Source organism: Plectrocnemia conspersa, unplaced genomic scaffold (assembly GCF_051122295.1).
Source record: "Plectrocnemia conspersa isolate PC_06_02 unplaced genomic scaffold, ASM5112229v1 ptg000009l, whole genome shotgun sequence".
In the NCBI taxonomy this organism is placed as follows: Eukaryota; Metazoa; Arthropoda; class Insecta; order Trichoptera; family Polycentropodidae; genus Plectrocnemia; species Plectrocnemia conspersa.
In genome coordinates, this window is record NW_028277173.1 from 18,075,841 (window position 1) to 18,094,669 (window position 18,829).

General features: G+C 26.9%; 1 protein-coding gene and 1 long non-coding RNA gene across 5 annotated transcripts in view; one reads left to right on the forward strand and one right to left on the reverse strand.

Annotated features, from left to right (window-relative positions):
• The window catches only part of l(2)k05819 (transmembrane protein 94-like protein l(2)k05819), a 605,947-nt gene that overhangs the window by 492,874 nt on the left and 94,244 nt on the right, over positions 1-18,829 (forward strand). The gene's annotated exons all lie outside the window — the stretch shown is intronic.
• LOC148232125 (uncharacterized) overlaps positions 1-18,829 on the reverse strand; it is a 244,571-nt gene that overhangs the window by 193,194 nt on the left and 32,548 nt on the right. For all 4 annotated transcript variants that reach the window (XR_015810883.1, XR_015810884.1, XR_015810882.1 and 1 more), the window contains exon 2: positions 11,168-11,485. This is a non-coding gene — a long non-coding RNA (uncharacterized LOC148232125). The remainder of the gene's footprint in view (positions 1-11,167; positions 11,486-18,829) is intronic.

Here is an 18,829-nt window from a genome sequence, read left to right on the forward strand (position 1 = left end):
AATTTAATTGAACATGTTTCGTGACTCCTCTAAAACTAAATTTAAACTAAATAACCAATTCTGCTTCTGAAAGACTCATACATTGTACATTATTCGTTGTTCATTGATTATTGTAAGATAATAGTTATTAACAAATTGTTACGATAATAGTTACGAGCCATTGATTTTAAAAGTAGGGCAAGTCCATTTTGTTAAAAAAAAAGATTGAGCTAATTTTAATGAAAATTTATCCCAAAATTTATATTTTTAATCAATTCACAATCTAATCTATAAATAAGTGTAAATTTTTTACTATTGATTTATTCTGGTCAATGATATTGTTTGTTGATTTTAAAAGTAAGGCAGGTCTACTCTAAATAAAATAATTTTAATAGAAATTTAAAAGCATGCTATATAATTTAGCTTCCATAGTTACGAGGAAACAAATAGTCTTACAGATTAATGGTTTTACACAGAAGTGTGCTAAGAAAAAAACGCGACCGATGAATTACAAAGGACTTGCAGTTTTAAATATTATTTAGATACCAAAAAAGTAAAAATTTCAGTATGAAAAAGTTTTTTTTGACACATTTATTATATCTAAAGAAATAGTGTACCGTGCTCTCAGCTCAACCAAATTTTAAAAAAGATTTTCGTCGTAAAATGGTAGGTCCCTCCAAGAAAACCAATGAGGAAGAATTAAAACGCGTGAAGGAACACATTGACAGTAAAGAGCCAAAGGGTGATGTAAGACCATTTTCATAGAGAATCTTAATCAACGTGTTAGAAGAAACAGAAAACTTAAATTTGTAACTGCCGTATTTATGTAATTAAAAATAACATAAAGAAACCCACGAAAGAATGAAATACTCGATAATCGGCTACCATAGATTACAAACTGTTCACGATCGCTCAGTTAATTCGTTAATAATCCGAGTAACCGAAGTTTGACAATTTTTTTTAGTATCTGGTTAGACGTATGACGATTAAAATTAATTTGAAAATAAGATAATTTCTGTAAATTTTATTATGATTCATAATTTTATTCTCATATTATTTTAATTTAGAATTATGTGCTGATATTATATAATATATGATATATATTTATGTTATTATTATATTTCATCATCAGTTACGATATCAAATTATACTTCAATGATCAACAAAATCAAAGGTAATAAATATTCCTATCACGTACAGTAATTCTTTAATATATTACTATTATATCATATATTATTTATATATACAATTACGTGCTATATTTAAATCTATAATTTATTTTCTCTATTGCAAACTGTATTCCTGTTATAGTAGATTTTATTGTTAATTTGAATTGTATGTTTAAAATAGTTAATGACTAGTTATATTATAATCAGCAATAACCAAACGCATTAAAAACTCCTAACACGTACAGCTTTTTTATAATCGATTCTGAGAATGATTAATGAATAATGTAATAATTTTAATATAATCTGATTTCTGTTTTGTATATGATTGATATATATTTCTATTCACAAAAATGTAATTTAACTAATGAAATTATATGCTGTTCTATGCTGTAGGTAAAACTTAATTTGTCAATTGCAAAATTAGCTGTTCAAAATTTTGACCTAATAAAAGTTCAAAAATTAAGTGAATATTTTTATAAATTCAATTCGGTTGTTATTGAGTTGAATTTATTTTTTAATAAATACAAAAGACACGTATGTATATAAATGTTTTTATAATAAAAATACATGCAAAAATGCAACCTAATGATAAAAGTTTCTTTTACAAAATTTCTAAATTTTGCATGATTTTATATACATATACATATCCTAGAACATAATTTTTCATTATGAAAAATCAATTATATTATAAATTACGACTGATATGCACAAATCAGGTGGTGTCTAATTATACGTAAAAATTATATTTAGTAAGTGAATTTGTTTGCGTATTTACTCATATTTTTTGTACTCTATTATATAAATACACATGTGTGCTTATGAATACGCGAGAAAATGAAGAATAAATAAAACGAGCATTCAAGACAAATGACGAGCAGCTGTTGTGTGTGGAACCAAACAAAAATAGTCTTTATAAGAGTCGTTTTCGAAAATAACGCGTGTGGCAACATAATAACGGCGACATTGATATAATAAACAAAACTTTACGACGGGTTTTCCCCAGTTTTCTGTTTGGGGTGTGTGCGCGACACCGGTTTTACATATTTATAGTGGCCACGATATGGGTTAAGTATTATATTTTTCTCCACAGTATACGCACACTAAACCTTGCAAAGCGACAGGAAGAAAAATGCGATATCAAAAAATTCTCATCGAAAAGGATGAAGCTTTGTGCTAATATTGAACGTCAGGCGAATAAACTGAAAATATTGCTGTTTGTTCGGTTGGAATGTGAATTGGTATTTTTATTTATTTTTTTACGATGGGACGTCGCACAATATGATTAATTTTATAAAGAAAAAATAATTACCGTTTTTAATAAGTATGTGAAACGATCCAAAAATAAGTATTAATAATTTTAAGAAAGTCTGTTCCACATATATTAAAATTTTTTAAGGATGACCTTTTTTAAGGATCATTGACAAATAAAACAGAAATGTTAAAAGTGACCTGCGAGCCCTAAAATGTTAACTTCTCCTATTTTAAATATTATATTTTATAAATAGAAACGCTGTTATATTCGCATATATTACAATATTCAAGTAGCGATCTTGAACAAATTACCTCCGCGTTCCATAAAATATAATATTTTAATCGTTATGCTGAAAATATAATACGTGTAATGGAAAATGGTCAACTGATATCTAATAACTCATTAGTCTGCAATTTAAATTAAAAAAATCTTTTAGAAGCTAAAATTCAATACTAATTCCCTTTTATAAACATATTTCTAAATAATATACATATTTACCATTTTATTTGGTATTATTTTAGGATTGTCGTTAAAATGTTCGTCAAGTTATTATTTATTACATCAAAAGCAGTATAAAACTCGTATTCATTATCTAAAGTATTATATATGTATTACTTTTAGAAAAAAATGTACAAAATGTATTCACGAGAGGTGAATAATTTAAATTAACTAGAATGGAACACAATTAATTAAAATTGCGAAAAGTAGACAAAGTTGCCACTGCATCTTTATATAGATACATATTAAAGCTAAAAAAGCGATTAATCACGACCAAAAGGAATTTTGTGAATAGGTGTTAAAATACATTACACAATAGAAGGCTATTTACATAGAAGCTTTGTCCAAATAAAGAGTTTATAAAAGTTAAGATTAGAATTTAAAATAAAAATAGCATCGTAAAAATGCTGAATAAAGTTGCTTTTGAACCAGAATTACTTTAAAGCGTCATAACAAGATTTAGAAATTTACACGAAGCGCCGAGACCAAACAGGTTGGTCAAGTTCGATCGAATGTCAAAGTTCTCATTACTAATTTCTTCGGCTATAACGATGCAAATTGTCACCACTAGGTCGTACGGTCAATAATAAGAACTAATTTCGTTATATTGCGAAGCTATCAAAATAAATCGATTAGAATTGTGAACAGATTGAGTTTTACACCACGATAACGCAGCACTACTACAGAATCGTGAATTTTTTACTAAAAACGACACAGATATGATTTCGTGCAACTTTTTCCTGTTACTGCAAATAAAGATAAATTTAAAGAAACAGCATTTGGCGACTGCTAAAGTAAAATAAAAATAAAAATAATCAGTCGCATTTCGTTTATATTTTTAACAACGACGATTTGCTAAAAAAAATGCATAAAAAGGCAGTTTTTGTTACATAGAGTGACCAAATTTGAGTCTTAGTCTCTGTTACTTGAGCGACTTCACTTGTCATGGTTAAAGCAAAGTTTTTTCTTAATTTTGGATAATTAAAGCTTAGGAGGTACAAATTAAAATCTACCTGAATTTAACAAAAGTAATTATATTTAAAAAAAAAAAAATAAACGTTGTCACAGCCTCTTATAAGTTAACAGGGCAGTAACGAATATTGGAAATTTATCGTTAAATATCTGAGATTACATCTGTATTTCAAGTTTAAATAAAATAGAAACACTCTTGTACTTTGCTCTAAAGAATTTGCCATCATTGCGGCCCTTAGACCGTTTAATTTAATTTAATTTAAGATTATTATGAGAAGGTATTGAATTATATATTCAATACCTTCTCATAATAATCTTAAATATTCTCATTAAGAAGCCTTAAAATAGCAACTACTTTATATTTAAAAATAATATAAAAATATTTCGCGTAACCACACTAGCTCACTAATATTATGACTACAATAAAAACAACCTTAAATATAAATATAAGCATTAAATGGCAAAACACACATTGCTTTAGAGCCTGAAAAATATTTTATTCAAATATTTCAATGGTTTCAGATTTTTAGCTTAAAATATTTATATTATATTAGCACTTAATCCATTGTTTTTTTTCCCACTTAAATTGTAAGTATTCAAGTTATATTTTAGCTTACTCCCTTAAAATGTTTTTTTTTTTATATTATATAATTTACGATATTATAGCTAATAACATAATTGTAAACATGAAAATGGATTTAAACCAGTTATATGTTGTGAATATTATGTAATCCCGCAATTAATGTCGTTTTTTTAATAATAAAAAACTCTTTAATTATTTTTATTTTAATGAATAAAAATATAATTTAATTTTAAATATATATCTTTAAACAACCTCTTGATCATTTTTTTAAATTTAAATGACCATAAAATAAAGGCTTTAATTCAAAATATAGCCTTCTTTTAACATCGTCTGAATTTTGAATTTTGTATAGATTTAAATTAATGGTAAGCTGCAGAAGAAAGGCATGGAAAATATGATGAATGAGATAAACATTTTCAGACAAGTTCTTTGATTTTATCAAATGTTAAATTCGACACATTGGGACGCGCATTGTCGTGTTGTAAAACTATTAGACTTCTGTTGACAAGTACAAGCCATTTTAAACGACCCAGTTTATCACAATAGAAGCTGGTTATTATTATTCGGCTAGATTACTACACTACATATAATAAATTGAACTAACAAACCATTAATCAAATATTAAATTTGTGTAACTTTGGGCAGTTATTTTCAATTTTTTTAAGCCATATTTATTATAGTTATAATTTAAAATAATTTATATATTACTGCATAAAACATTTAATAGATTTCTTACAAATAAATATACATACATCAAGGTCCAAATATATGTAAAACTATATGTACAAGGTCCAAATATATAATATATAATAAATAAAGAATAACATTGTTTCAAGTTATTTTTTAACAAAGCGGTGACATAAATGGGTTACCAGAATTAATTTGGGATTTAGATCAACGATGTGTTACAATATAAAACTTAAAAATAAAATTAACAATAATAAATCATAATAATTTCAAAGCATATTTCTACTTCATTATCTTACATAATATTTTTTTGCATACTATAGTATAATAATAATTTAATAATATTTTATCCCCATTCCGTTCTTCATTTAATTTATTATTTTCGCCCAATAAACCAATTTACAAACGACACTTATGCCTTAAATAATAAAATTTACTTTTTCTGATTTCGCCTTTGAAAACGTACTTTTTTCACATTAATTGTATTACATACACACACTTGTATTTTCATAAAAGCGTTGCTGTTTATTAGCAATCAAAAGAAACGCGGTTTCAACAGCCAAAACAAACGCGACAAAGGCCACGCTCGCATTGAAATAAAAATATATTTTTTTTATAAACATTCACACAATACATTAGACTCATCCAAGTGTGAATCGGGGTAAAACTCTCATTTAATAATATTAGTAACAATTAATTATGTTGCTTAATACAAAAACAAACAATGTCACTTTACATGACTAAAATATTATATAATATAATCGTTATTACTTTGTATTGTATGCAAAATAATTTTATTTGAGTATATTTATACAAATAGAAATGAAATAAAAATGTATACAATAACCACTTATATAGATATTGGAATCAATAATTTTCTTTCTCCTATAGCCATTTAGAGTCAACATGTGTTCTGACTCTTACAGTAAAGAGATCGTAACGCACAGTTTTCATTAATATTATTTATTTTTGGTTAGCTGTAGTAATATCATATGAAGATAATATTATATTATTATCCACATAATAAAAACGAGCGATAAACATATCGAAAAATCTACTTGATTCATGCGCCAGAAATCATACTTATTGTGCACTATATATTATTAGGTTTTAAACCATGTGACTGATTTTTACTCTATTGGAAACAAATTGTCAGTAGAATAAATTGTCCGTAGTAAAAACCTTTATTTTATATATTCTAGTGTTGTGTTTACATTTTTTTGTTTAAAGTCAGACAAAAGTGCAAATTGAAACAAATAGTGGCGCAGACCACGAGAAATATTAATTTGCGATTTAGCGAGCGTACTGTTATTCAGAGAACTAAAAAGATGATGATTTGGAAATTTTATTACTAGCGATAATAACATTGAAAATAATCTCGTGGAAGATTTCTATATGCTATTGTTAAGATAGATTGAAGAACAATCCCCAAACAAGTGTAGACACTCGCTGTAGACTTAGAAATTACTTATGTAACCATTTGATGATGAAAGATAAAATAATGTACAAATGTGTACTGCATAATCTGACCGAAAGGAATAAAATCAACGTTTTGAAGTCTAATGTTATTTATTCTCAGAACAATAGATAATCTTTAACAGATTCTCTACAATAATCTAACTATGTAGATAAAGACAATGGTTAAACAGCAAGAAGCATTCTCGGAAACTGAGAATAAAAATATAATGATCAATTGGTGGAATTCTAAGGAATTATTTATCGATCATAAATAAAAGCATATTTTGATTATTATAATTGAAATGAAAACATATTTTATACATTACTAAAAAATTGTAAACTTTATATAAAGCAATCTAGAATATATCTCACTATTTAAAGTCAAGTTAAAATATATTATTCTGATTTTTTCGTATAGTAAATATGATCTCAAGATTAATGCTTTATTTAGAAAGGATAGTTTCAAATAGATACTAGTATAAGCACACAGCTACTGAAAAAGTATTCATGTACATATATATATTTATTTATTTTAATATACTAACTAAGACAATAAATTAAAATCAGTTAATTACATACATATTATTTTCTGATGCTTTAATACGATATGGAGTAGAAGTGTAAAATAGGTTTTAACTTTAAAAATGCTCTTTACTAAAACTAAAATAACTAAATAATCTTAATATATATATAAACATGTGCTGTGTGTTAATTCATTATTTTAATGCTACTTGAAAACAAAAAATGCAATTTTTACATTGAAGAAAACTGAAAACATTATAATGTAATAAGAAAAAAATTTGTCACAAATTCTGAAATTCTGGGGATGAATTGTTGTATAAAGATAATATATTAATTTTTGTCATATTTATTTGCCGTGACAGATGCAAAAATATCAATAGTTGACATTCATTTATTAAAATTCATAAACAATTAAATTTAAAAGCAATTACTATAAATTGACAAGCATAAATTAATTTATTGTCCTATGTCAAAAGTAAAAAAAAGTAACAGTCGAGTTGCATAGAATTCTTAGGATAAATAATTATATTTTAATTATTATTAGTATGAAGCAGATTAAAATATATAAATTACAATTCTGGATATCTGCCATGAAAGTATTTTTATTTTACTGCGTTTCCCTTGGTTTCCGGAAACATGTTGTTATATGAACATATATGAAAAAAATATAATAAATATAATATTTAAGTGAAATGTCAGTTTCATACTAAATGATAAAATATAATTGACCTTTGAGTTGATTTCATGATTTCAAAAATTAGTTTTTTTATTTAATAATACAATTTTCTTCTTGGTGAAACCAATACGTAAATATCAATAAATTTTCTAATAGCTTTCAAAAATAAGCTCAACAATTATAGATATTTTGTATCCATATCTTGCCCTAAATAAAGGACAAAAATATATCAAAATTTTGTTGCAATTACATTATTCATACGTTTAGTATTTATATTGGTGATGTATATATTTTTTTGGTATACTGCTAGGAACAGATTGACTTTATGTATATAATATATGTATCTTTACCGGCAATATATTTTTGGAATTGACGTGACTTTTGTAGCCAGTTAGATGCCGGAAATGCTATTTTATTAACAGTTTATTGAAAAAATCTATAATTTACAGAAATGTGAATAGCAAAATGCAGATATCAATATTGGAAATCAATAAGATTTGCAGAGCTTTATAGTTGTGAAAATTTGGCTCTAGTATTTTAGTTTCTCATCTATTAGCTAAGACGAACTGATGAATCTTGGCAGCTTTCGTCGATCTATTGGTGAGCGTACTCGGTAGTAATTGGTTTTAGATTGGTGATGATTGATTTTTGATGTATCAAAGTATCACATATTTTATAATGATCCTCCTTGAGATTTTTAATGTGTCTAAGTATAACATTTTTTATAATTATCCTACGAGTGAGCTTGAATAAAAGGGAGATGAAGCATACTGATATCAACTTTCAGTTGAAATTTACCCTTTTATGAAAGTTAAAGTTTTTAGATAATTACGATAATACTTATTCGATGCAAGGCGATTAGTATTTTTGTGGCTTGACGCAAATGAAGACAGGGCTTAGTATATAATTCAGAAAAAGAGTTTATTTTATAATTGATGGCTTTCCAAAGTCTACATGGCTATTGTATAGTTTACCAGATTTTCAAATGACTTTTAATGATTTATTTATTATTTACCTACAAAATATTAAGCACTTATTTGTATTTTTTATGAGAAATGTAAAAAATAATTAAATATATTTATAGTTTTTTAAGGTAATAAATCATAAATGATAAAATTAAAATAGATAATAAAATTTTCGCTGCACAGCTTATATTAAATTTTTTGTATTTTATTTAAGAAAAATAAATAGCAGCTTATGAGTAAAAAATCATAATTTTACCGTTGTGTGGATACATCTTACGCTTTAATAATAAAACAAGCTGTTTGTTTAAAAAAAAATTGACAACTCTAATATTTCTCATAACAATGAAAAATAACAATCGTTTTTTTATTTGTATTGTTTTATGTGAATGTATAGTTTTTTTTCTTATATGCTTCGTATTTTTTTTTTCAACATATTGAAACATTGTGTCAACATATTAAAAAAATTCATGACAATGACATATTAAGAAACGATTATGCTTATTAAAACAAATACTTATATTGAAAAGACTGCGCTACTAATTTCCATATTTTTTCTTTTTAATAATTACTTACATTAAGTAGTTTAATAAAAATTTGGTCATACTATACATATTGTATTCCAAACCTTTTAAACTAGTCAAACATATTATGGTATGATTTGACATTATTAGTAATTTTTTATTTATTTTTTTAATTAATAATTTAACATTTTGTCATGTGCCTAATATGTATAGATATGGTTAATTTGTATATTATGCTATATTTATTTTTCACAAACTGCAATAGTTTTTTTGTGATTCTTATTAATTATATGATCAATATAAACAAGATAATTTTTATATTAGGAATTTATTTAGAGTATGAATGGCAAAATAAGTTTGACGTTTTGTTTAGTTTTTATTATATACATACTGGAGGAGTTGAATATTTTTTCTGCGAAATATCTACTACAACTCGATAAAAAAAGTAAGAGTATCGTATTTATTTATAGTGTAGCAAATATATTTTGTGAAAACCTGTGTATTTTTATAGTGTTGCTATTTATATATTTAATATAAGCAAAATGTTTCTTTAATAAATCAATATATATTTTGTATAATAGTGAATTGTTAAGAATGTGTATATTCTAAAAGCAAAAAACCCACATTTATTATTTAAGTGAAAATATTAGGATTTCTATAGAGCTTTAATACTATTTATGATTATTTTTATCAAAAAAATTGATTTAGGTTGTTTTATTTTTATTTTTACTTTTTAAAGTGAAATAACATTATATGATTAAAACAACCAAAATTTTCTCACTGCGTTAACAAGTACAGTGGAACCTCAGTTAGTGAGCATAATACGTTCCGGAAACGTACACGTATTTTAAAATACTCATATATCAAAGCAAATTTTTCCATTAATAAATAGGAAAACTTCGTTCTAAACCTTAAAAAAATTATTCCAAATTTACGTATATTTAAATTTATTATAAAATAGTTTAATTTCATATTTATTTATATTAGAAATACTGTCTATCACTAATATCTCAAGGAAATATTTTTAATTTCGTGGAACTTTAACTAAGAACCTATTCAATCGCCTTCTTTTGAGAATTCTACGAAAATTTTACATTGCATTGTCATTAAATAGATTTTGGGTGGTGCTTTTTCGCGAAATTTTGCAATATTTTATGAATTTTACAGATATGTCTGATCTATTTTAAAGTGAGGGCTTCTCAGCCTCTTTCTCCTACTTTATAAACGAAATCTCCTCAGTAGCTTAGTGCTTGGCAATTCCACCTAAAGCTATACCGATGACCTGGGGACAAGTCTGGACGAGGAAATAATTTTTCCAAAATTTGATTTGGTAAGAAGTGATCCATGGCGATTGAATAGCTGTGAGAAAGAAACTTGATACTAATGAACTAGAATTTTTATAGTAAGTCGTAGTGGATGGGCAAAAGTATTATCCATTCACCAACAAGACTTTGAATACCAAATTATTTTTCAAAAATTATGTTTTCACTGAAAGAAGAATCATCGGCTTAGTTGGAGAGAAAGTGACGCAATACGCACTGCTCGTATTGCAAGACATCGCTCGTTTATCAAATCAAAATTTATTAAAAATCTGTATTGCGAGTAACGCAATACGAGGTTTCACTATTGATTCAAAAAACACATCTTAAACCCGCAAGACTTAAAGGTTTGCAGAGCTCTAAGAGGTAAATATTGATCGCTGCGGGAAAATTTACAACTTAACTTTTGTTTTTTTATATTTTAATTGTAGATCATCAATAAGTAAAAAAAATATTTTTCACTTCAACGATTATATACATATATTTTTTTATGTTTTGACAATGAATGACACGTCGAATGTAAAAAAAATAATATAATAGCTTAAGAACAATATCGTACGACTTACCAATCTTTAGCGTGTTTGTCCAGTTGGCGCGTTTCCAGCTGAAAGTGGTCCCACCTTCACAGACACACAAACATAAAAATATTTATACACAAATAGACGCACTTAATTTTAATATACATTTAGCGGCGCGCTTGTGAGGCGCGCACACACACGTCGAAACACGCACAACACTTATGAACACACATTCACACCATCATCACTGGTATCGGTCAACGTTCAAGGGAAGCTGTGTAGTACGGCTGGGTTTTCGAGCTTTGAAGCTTGTCCGCCCCTCGGAGCTTTCGACATCGTCTCTCATCGCAGGTCCATTGCGTACATCTGCAAAAGGGAGATAAACTGGTCAGAGAAGATTGACAACGATGTAGTGTAAAGTGTTGAACATCGACGCTCGATTGACAGACACTATTTTGGACGATGTAAAATGGAAATTGCGTTTGATATGTGATTGATGGTGAAATAAATGTTTATAGTTAAAAAATCAAAGAATGCATTGTATTGATAAATGAAAATCTCACTGTAAAAATATGTAACTTTTATAGCGATAATAAAAAAATAGTACTACGATTTTATTCAAATTCACATTTTTTAAGTGTTCCGCTTATTCTAGTTTTTGCAAAGAATTGATATATGTATATGAACTAAAGAAAGTTCAACGTCTTTCTTCTGTCAAAAATTTATGCTTTATATAGCATGAATTCTACTTATTTTATTTAATAAGACTCGTATTTTTTACGGTGTTTTATCTTCTGATTTTCATAGCACGTATAGTTTTTTTGTTATATATGTAATCGTTGTTATTCATAAACTTTTTATTTATTCGATTCATTTTATTGATAATGCTTCTAACATTATACACAAATAATACCTTAACAGTCACAAAACAAATTGCGTTAGGTTAATGTAGAAAAAAGAACAAAAATACACATTTTTTCACTCTGAAACTGCCCAAACAATTACGCTAACGCGTTTTCGCAAAAGCGAGTCGTTGTATTAATTTATTTTTGTTTGGACAGTAAAGGGGGTGAGAGAGAGAAAGTAAGTAAATTATATTAAACGAATCACTGTCCCCCAAACTGTTGTACAGGGTCTCCGAGGGACACATTTCTGACAGGTGCGTGTAAAAAAATATTTATTATTTTTTTGTAAATAATAACAACGGATGGTGATTAAATGTGACCCGTGGGATGTGAATTCGACAACTGCTGTAATAATTAACGAGGTGATAAATTATTGTGTTAATTTTTACTTTTTTATTTTATTTCGCCGAATGAGAGTTCCGGATACGTGTTGGAAAATTAGCATTTCGTAGATGGGAAATATAGTGAGAAAATTTACGTCATGTGTAATACCCGCCAAGCACGTTTTGCACGTGAGGAGATTCTGTTATTTTAAATGAACAATTTAAATATAAAATATATGAGTAAAATCTTTCTATATCTCGCTATAGTATATGATTATAGCACTGATTTAGTTTTTTATATGACACAATAAAGCACAATAAAGCACAATACTCCGAATCGCTACAATATATCATATTAAATGCCCACGATGTGTTATTTTGATTGATGTGTGTTTCGCCACACGGCCTGTAGATCTATCTTAGAAATACGTGTCTAGAATGCATATTGGCAAAATATACAGTGAATAAATAATACACCATCTCTAAGAACTGCATTTATAATCAAACCAGATTAGAGTTTTTATTAAAAAGTAACATCATTATTGTTGAAGAGGAAAACGAGCTCTCGGGCAAAACACGGTAATGGTTTCAAATGGCAACTTTTACCAGGAAATTTGGTACAATCCGTAGGAAATTCAGGACAGGGCTTCGCCGTGCATCCCGGTGGAAATCGCATTTCCTACATCCTCGCCGAGCGGTAATGATATATGGCTTGGGTGACCATAATACACTGCTGATAATAATGTGACAGTTACCGGAGGAAGGAAAGGAGAGGCTAACGGGGGTGGGAATTTATTATACCGACGTGAAAAATAGGGAGAATTAATTTAGCCTTGAGATGACATTCTTACAACATTTTTCGAAGGTTTCCTATTACTCGACTTTCAATGTAACCAAGATTTCATTAAATTAATTTTATGGATTACTTTTCATAAAAAATATATATTTTATATATAATATAATAAATACTAGTGCTTAAAGATTTAGATTTGAGCGTGTAATTATAAATAATTATAAAGTATCCGGCTTCTTAGAAAAACACCTAACCCTTTTCCCTACTCCTTTATAATTAATATGCATACTATTTCATTTAAATCTGCTCATTATTTTAATGAAAATATATTACGCAGCGATAATGTAAATTGTTTATTTTTTAATGGCCACTTTACGTTAAATTTAAATTTTGTGTGACAATTAACGAACTTAATCTTCAGGGTTAAAAACTGCTATAGTTGCTCATTTTATTGCTGTTTTTCTGTTTTGCAATTTATATTAATATTTGGTAGAAGAAGTGTGAGCCTATTTTTAGATATCGTAAGACCTGACAAAAAATTAAACTTGTGTATTACCAATATGTATTATCAATCCACATTGGTAATACACAAACCAGGATGTGTATTACCAATCTGACATATTTTTTTATTATGCTTTGCTATAGTGTCAGGGACTCTACATACTATTTTATATTTAATTTGGGCAATGATATTGTTTTTGTATATTTAAATGAGCAGTGGATTTAAAAAAAATAGAAATATTAAAAAGCAACCATTACAAGAAAAGTTATTAACTTTAAAAAATATTAACTGGGCTTTGCAATAAAAAAATAATTATTCTTTTCAGGAAATATCATGATAATTCGTGTCATTATTCATCTTATTATTTTAAGCATATATTTTTTATTAGGAATCTAATTAATGTTTATTATTTTTTTAATGTCAATAAGTCTAAAAAACAGTGTTTCTTATGAATTATATATTTAATTAATAGTGTATACTTTAAATCTATTCTAGTCACTACAGTAAATATGTGAAAACATTTTTCCCACACTTCTATATCCAAGAACTGTAAATAGTTTATTTGATAAAATATTTAAATATACTTTTCTCATTCCGTAAATGTCAAGTACACGTGTGCAAACACTAGAGCCGTCTTTTTATTATATATTTATTAACTGAAAAATATTTTTTTAGAAATTTTGCCACATTTTACACATTAACATATTAATACTAATTTCTCCGAACCCCTGTAACAAATATAAACTATTTTTTTAAATATTATTTTAAACATTTTTTTTTTAATTTACTGATCTTTAAATAAAGATATAAGCCAGGCACACTCATTTTACAATTTGACATTGAACGTATGGTCACCCGTCGTTCACGACCGTGGACAACGTGACGACCAAAGAAACTTTGCCAGACACACCCGCCGATACTTAATGGCCTAAATGGATGGGCAAAAACCGATCATCCATCTAAGTTAACCCTCGGCTGTCGACTTAAACGTTTTTTTACGCGACCCAATATCCACGGCGATGAAAAAGTCCGTTCTGGACCAGACCCCTTTTATTAAATTTCGACACTAGAAGCCAAACCTTATTTAAAGTTCACCTCTGTGGCAAAATAAATAAATAAATAAAAAGTATGGATCGATTATGTATGGATTCTAGCACTGAAGAAAACTCATATATATTTATTTTAAATAAGGTAATACATTTCTACAAAAGTGTACAATCCAACAGCTTTCGAATAAAGTTTTGTTTTTAATTTTCAATTCGAGATTAGTCAATTGCTTTTAATAATTTCTGAGGCGAATTACGAATGAACTAATGTGCTTTGTTAACCGCATTTATATTATAATAACCTACTAAAAGATGCTGTAAAAACAAATATTTATGTATGTCTGAAACACAATAGTATATGAGTGCCTTTGACTAATCTTTTTTTCTTTATAGTGTGTAATTATAATTTTATGCTTGATAACATTATAGTATTCATGTATATACGTGAAAAAGTTGAGCCTTTGGGGTCTGTTTAACCTATTGTACCCTTTTCCGTTATTTTGACGGGCCACAGACAGTATTAATGATTAATGGCTCTAATATTATTTTTAGGATGCTTTAATAAAATTTATATATTCATCATTTTCGTGGCATGCATCCACGTGCGAGAATGAAAAGACGTAATAATACAGTTTAACATATTTTTCATAGATATATGTAGAAACAATGTATACAGCCCGTCATTTCGAATATCCAATGGGCGTGTGAATTCAGCGGGTCAGAACGACCCATAATAGTTGGTTTATAATCCGTCAAAAATGAAAAGGGTGCAAATGACCCATGTCGATTTCACGGGTGGTAAGCACGAATATCTGCGACACACATACACCATAAAATTGATTGAAATTAAAACACCCGAAGTTTTGCTTTGTATACAGTTTTTTCAAAAGGTGCATAAGTGGAATTATGTAATAGCTATCAAACTATTTAATGAAATTTTCCAGCTTGTGTGGCTTAGAGAAATTCGTATCTAACAAAGGATTTGCAAAGATAAAACCATGTGAGAGCGTTTTCTAAATATACAGCAATTTGTATTCAAAAATGAATAACAATGTACAACAATATTTTTTTTATTTCATACACAATTCTGAGCTGATTTTATTTCAATTTATAGTTTTTATAACACGTTTCATTTATGTAGATTTTTTCATTAAACATATCGCTTTTCTACATTTTGTTTGACAAGATAATGTATATACTATTTCTAAATTCACTTGTAATATGTATAGTATAGCACAATTAATTGTGATAGGATATTGTATAATTATTTCACTGGGACTAACATTTTAAAATTCAGGGCTTATAATAAAACTGCTTTCAGTTTTATATACATATTTTGATTAATTGTGATTTTAGGTATTCAACTTCAATTTGATTAAACTCTATTAAAGTTCTACTGGAATGAGTATTATTTATTAATAAAAATAATATTTAGATATGACAAAGTACTATTAAATATGATTTTTTATAGTTATGGATACACATTAAAAATAATGACAAAAATAAAAAATCGACTGCAACAAAAAATATAAAACTAAAAAAATGATTACAATTTAATACAATTTCGACTAACTCCTTTTTATATTTATATTAACGGACAATTACAATCTAGACCCCAAAACTATATATATATTTATATACACATAGCTAATTTGTAGGAGGCTTAGTGCTCGCCTACTTTTTACGGCCATGACAAATTACTGGTATTTGGGAATGCAATAGAAATTTTCTGAGTTTGTGCTTTACTAGATTACTCCTATTACCATTACACTAAAGTTTGAATGGGTTGCACTTGTGTCATTTAAACAGGTTTGGAATGGCTATGAGATCCAGCAATTTTACGATCTGTTGTTTTGTGTTCCAAAATGCTCTCTTTGTTATTTGATAATTGTCTGTATAATAAAACTTTCGTGTCCTAACATGCGTTAAATAATAGCTATACTAAATTTAGCTGAAAGCGTTTATATAAATAGTTACAAATTTAAATTAAAAGAGAAGCGGTTTTAAATCTATATATAAATGTAACGATACCAACTTAAGTTTTACGTCGATGTTCTTGTGCGGATCTCTCAGATTAGTGAAATTGAGAGTGAATTTAGGAAGCCGCTTATCCAATTTCCTTGATTGCACATGCCTGAATACGCAAATAAGATATTTAAATCGATTTAGTCGTAATATTATAACGTGGTCCCTGTCTATAGTTATGAATACTTAGTAAGATGTGTGAGACATCTATAATTAGTATCACTTTTATTTACTTTTGAGTAAATTTAAAGAAAAACCATTATGAGTTATTTGCTGATCAAATATTTATCGTTTAGTTTGTTTTTTTATAATTTATATCTATTATACTAAATATACATTAAATTTTAGATATGTATTCGTTAGATATTAACCTATGTATATGTCTGAGAATGAAACAAACTTTGAACTTCTTTAACTTTGTTACCCAAAATAGAAAACAATCCAGATACAACCACTGTTGGCATGGAAACTTTCTTAGGACACGTCTACTTTTAAAGTAACGTACAACTTTTTTTGTTTTGAAAAATAAAAGCAATATTTTATTTTCTGTTTATAGATTAGATTAAAATTACATTACTTTTCTCGGTAATTGTATATACATTATAAACATCGCTGTACAAAATCCCTTAAATTAATTTTAAATATTTGCTTTATATCACACGTATATATTAATTACTTTTAATAAATTAAAAATTAGAAACAATTTTATTATTTTAAAATTTAATTGACTTTAGTTAAATTTATTTTAAATAATTTTCACGATATAAGTTTAATATATATTTATATTATATGGTCCGACTTTAAATTAAGGTGTTTTATAAGTACAATATGTTAAGATTCTATTTGAGGATAATAGTGGAATAGTATCTTATCCAACAGGATAAGAGTAATTGCCGCGGTCCATTTTATAGTGGATGTTGTGGGCCAGTGTCCTTTAAAAGGTCGGATTAAAACCGAAGACCTCTTAATCTATTTTAATTTAGAGCGATAAGGAAGGGTAATTTGATTATGCAGCGGCGTCGCGAGGAAATTGAAAAATAAATTATTTTCGACTTCACCCCCATTTACTTTGCACCGGCGTCTGAGATAGTTTTTAAGATAAATAAACAACTTTTCCTCGGAAGAAAACTTGAAAATAAAATACCATAAATGTAAAGTTTTAAACAAGATACTCAAAAGTGCTAATTAAAATTATATAAAGAACATTTTTACTGATCTACCTTTACAACAATATTTAATTTTATTAATCTAAAAACTATTCCACAAAAAGCTTGCAAATCCTTTACTCTAAATCAAAGTTACGGAAATTATATTACCATAAAATATTCAGTTTCATAAGCCCTTAAACCGCAAAAAGAATAACTGAGCGTGATGTGTGTGTGGTATTATTGTAACCATAGTAACGTTTTATCTTCTTATTTTTACATAGACATATCTCTTTATTGAGAGTGGGAAGTATTAAGCTGCTTTGAACGAGATTTATATTGCGTTATATGTGTGCAAAATTTGATATTTATGTACAGAGTTACACAGACATATTTTAAATAATCATTTCATAAATGGTTGGTGTTATAGAAAGAAATAAATCATTAATAAAGTTTATTTTGCCCAATTTTTATAATGAATTTTTAAAATTGTTTTTTAGAAAATGTATATGAAATAGCACCTAGTAATTTATTTATATTGTATTTGATAAATATGACTAAACAATTTTAATTAAAATGGAAAGAGCTTCAAATTAATTTTCACTCCAGTTTATTATACCATACAGTTAAATTATTTTTCAATGAATATTTTAACAGTTGCTGTGAACAATGGTTTTGTTCACAACAACTGTTAACAAAATGTTAATAAAGGTTTTGTTCACAGCAACTGTTAGTAACCTGCTTTGACTTTTATAGATTATTTTTCAGATACAAATATAACATGTATGAAAATCTAAATGCAAAAGTAGATATTTTATGACCATATTAATAAAAAATGTAATACTTAATATATATGTATATTATGTCAATAAGATAAATAATATAATTATATATATAAATATATATTTGACATATTTACCTCTAGTTTATAAAGTACAAATGAGAGGTAAATCGATATAATTTTAAATTAT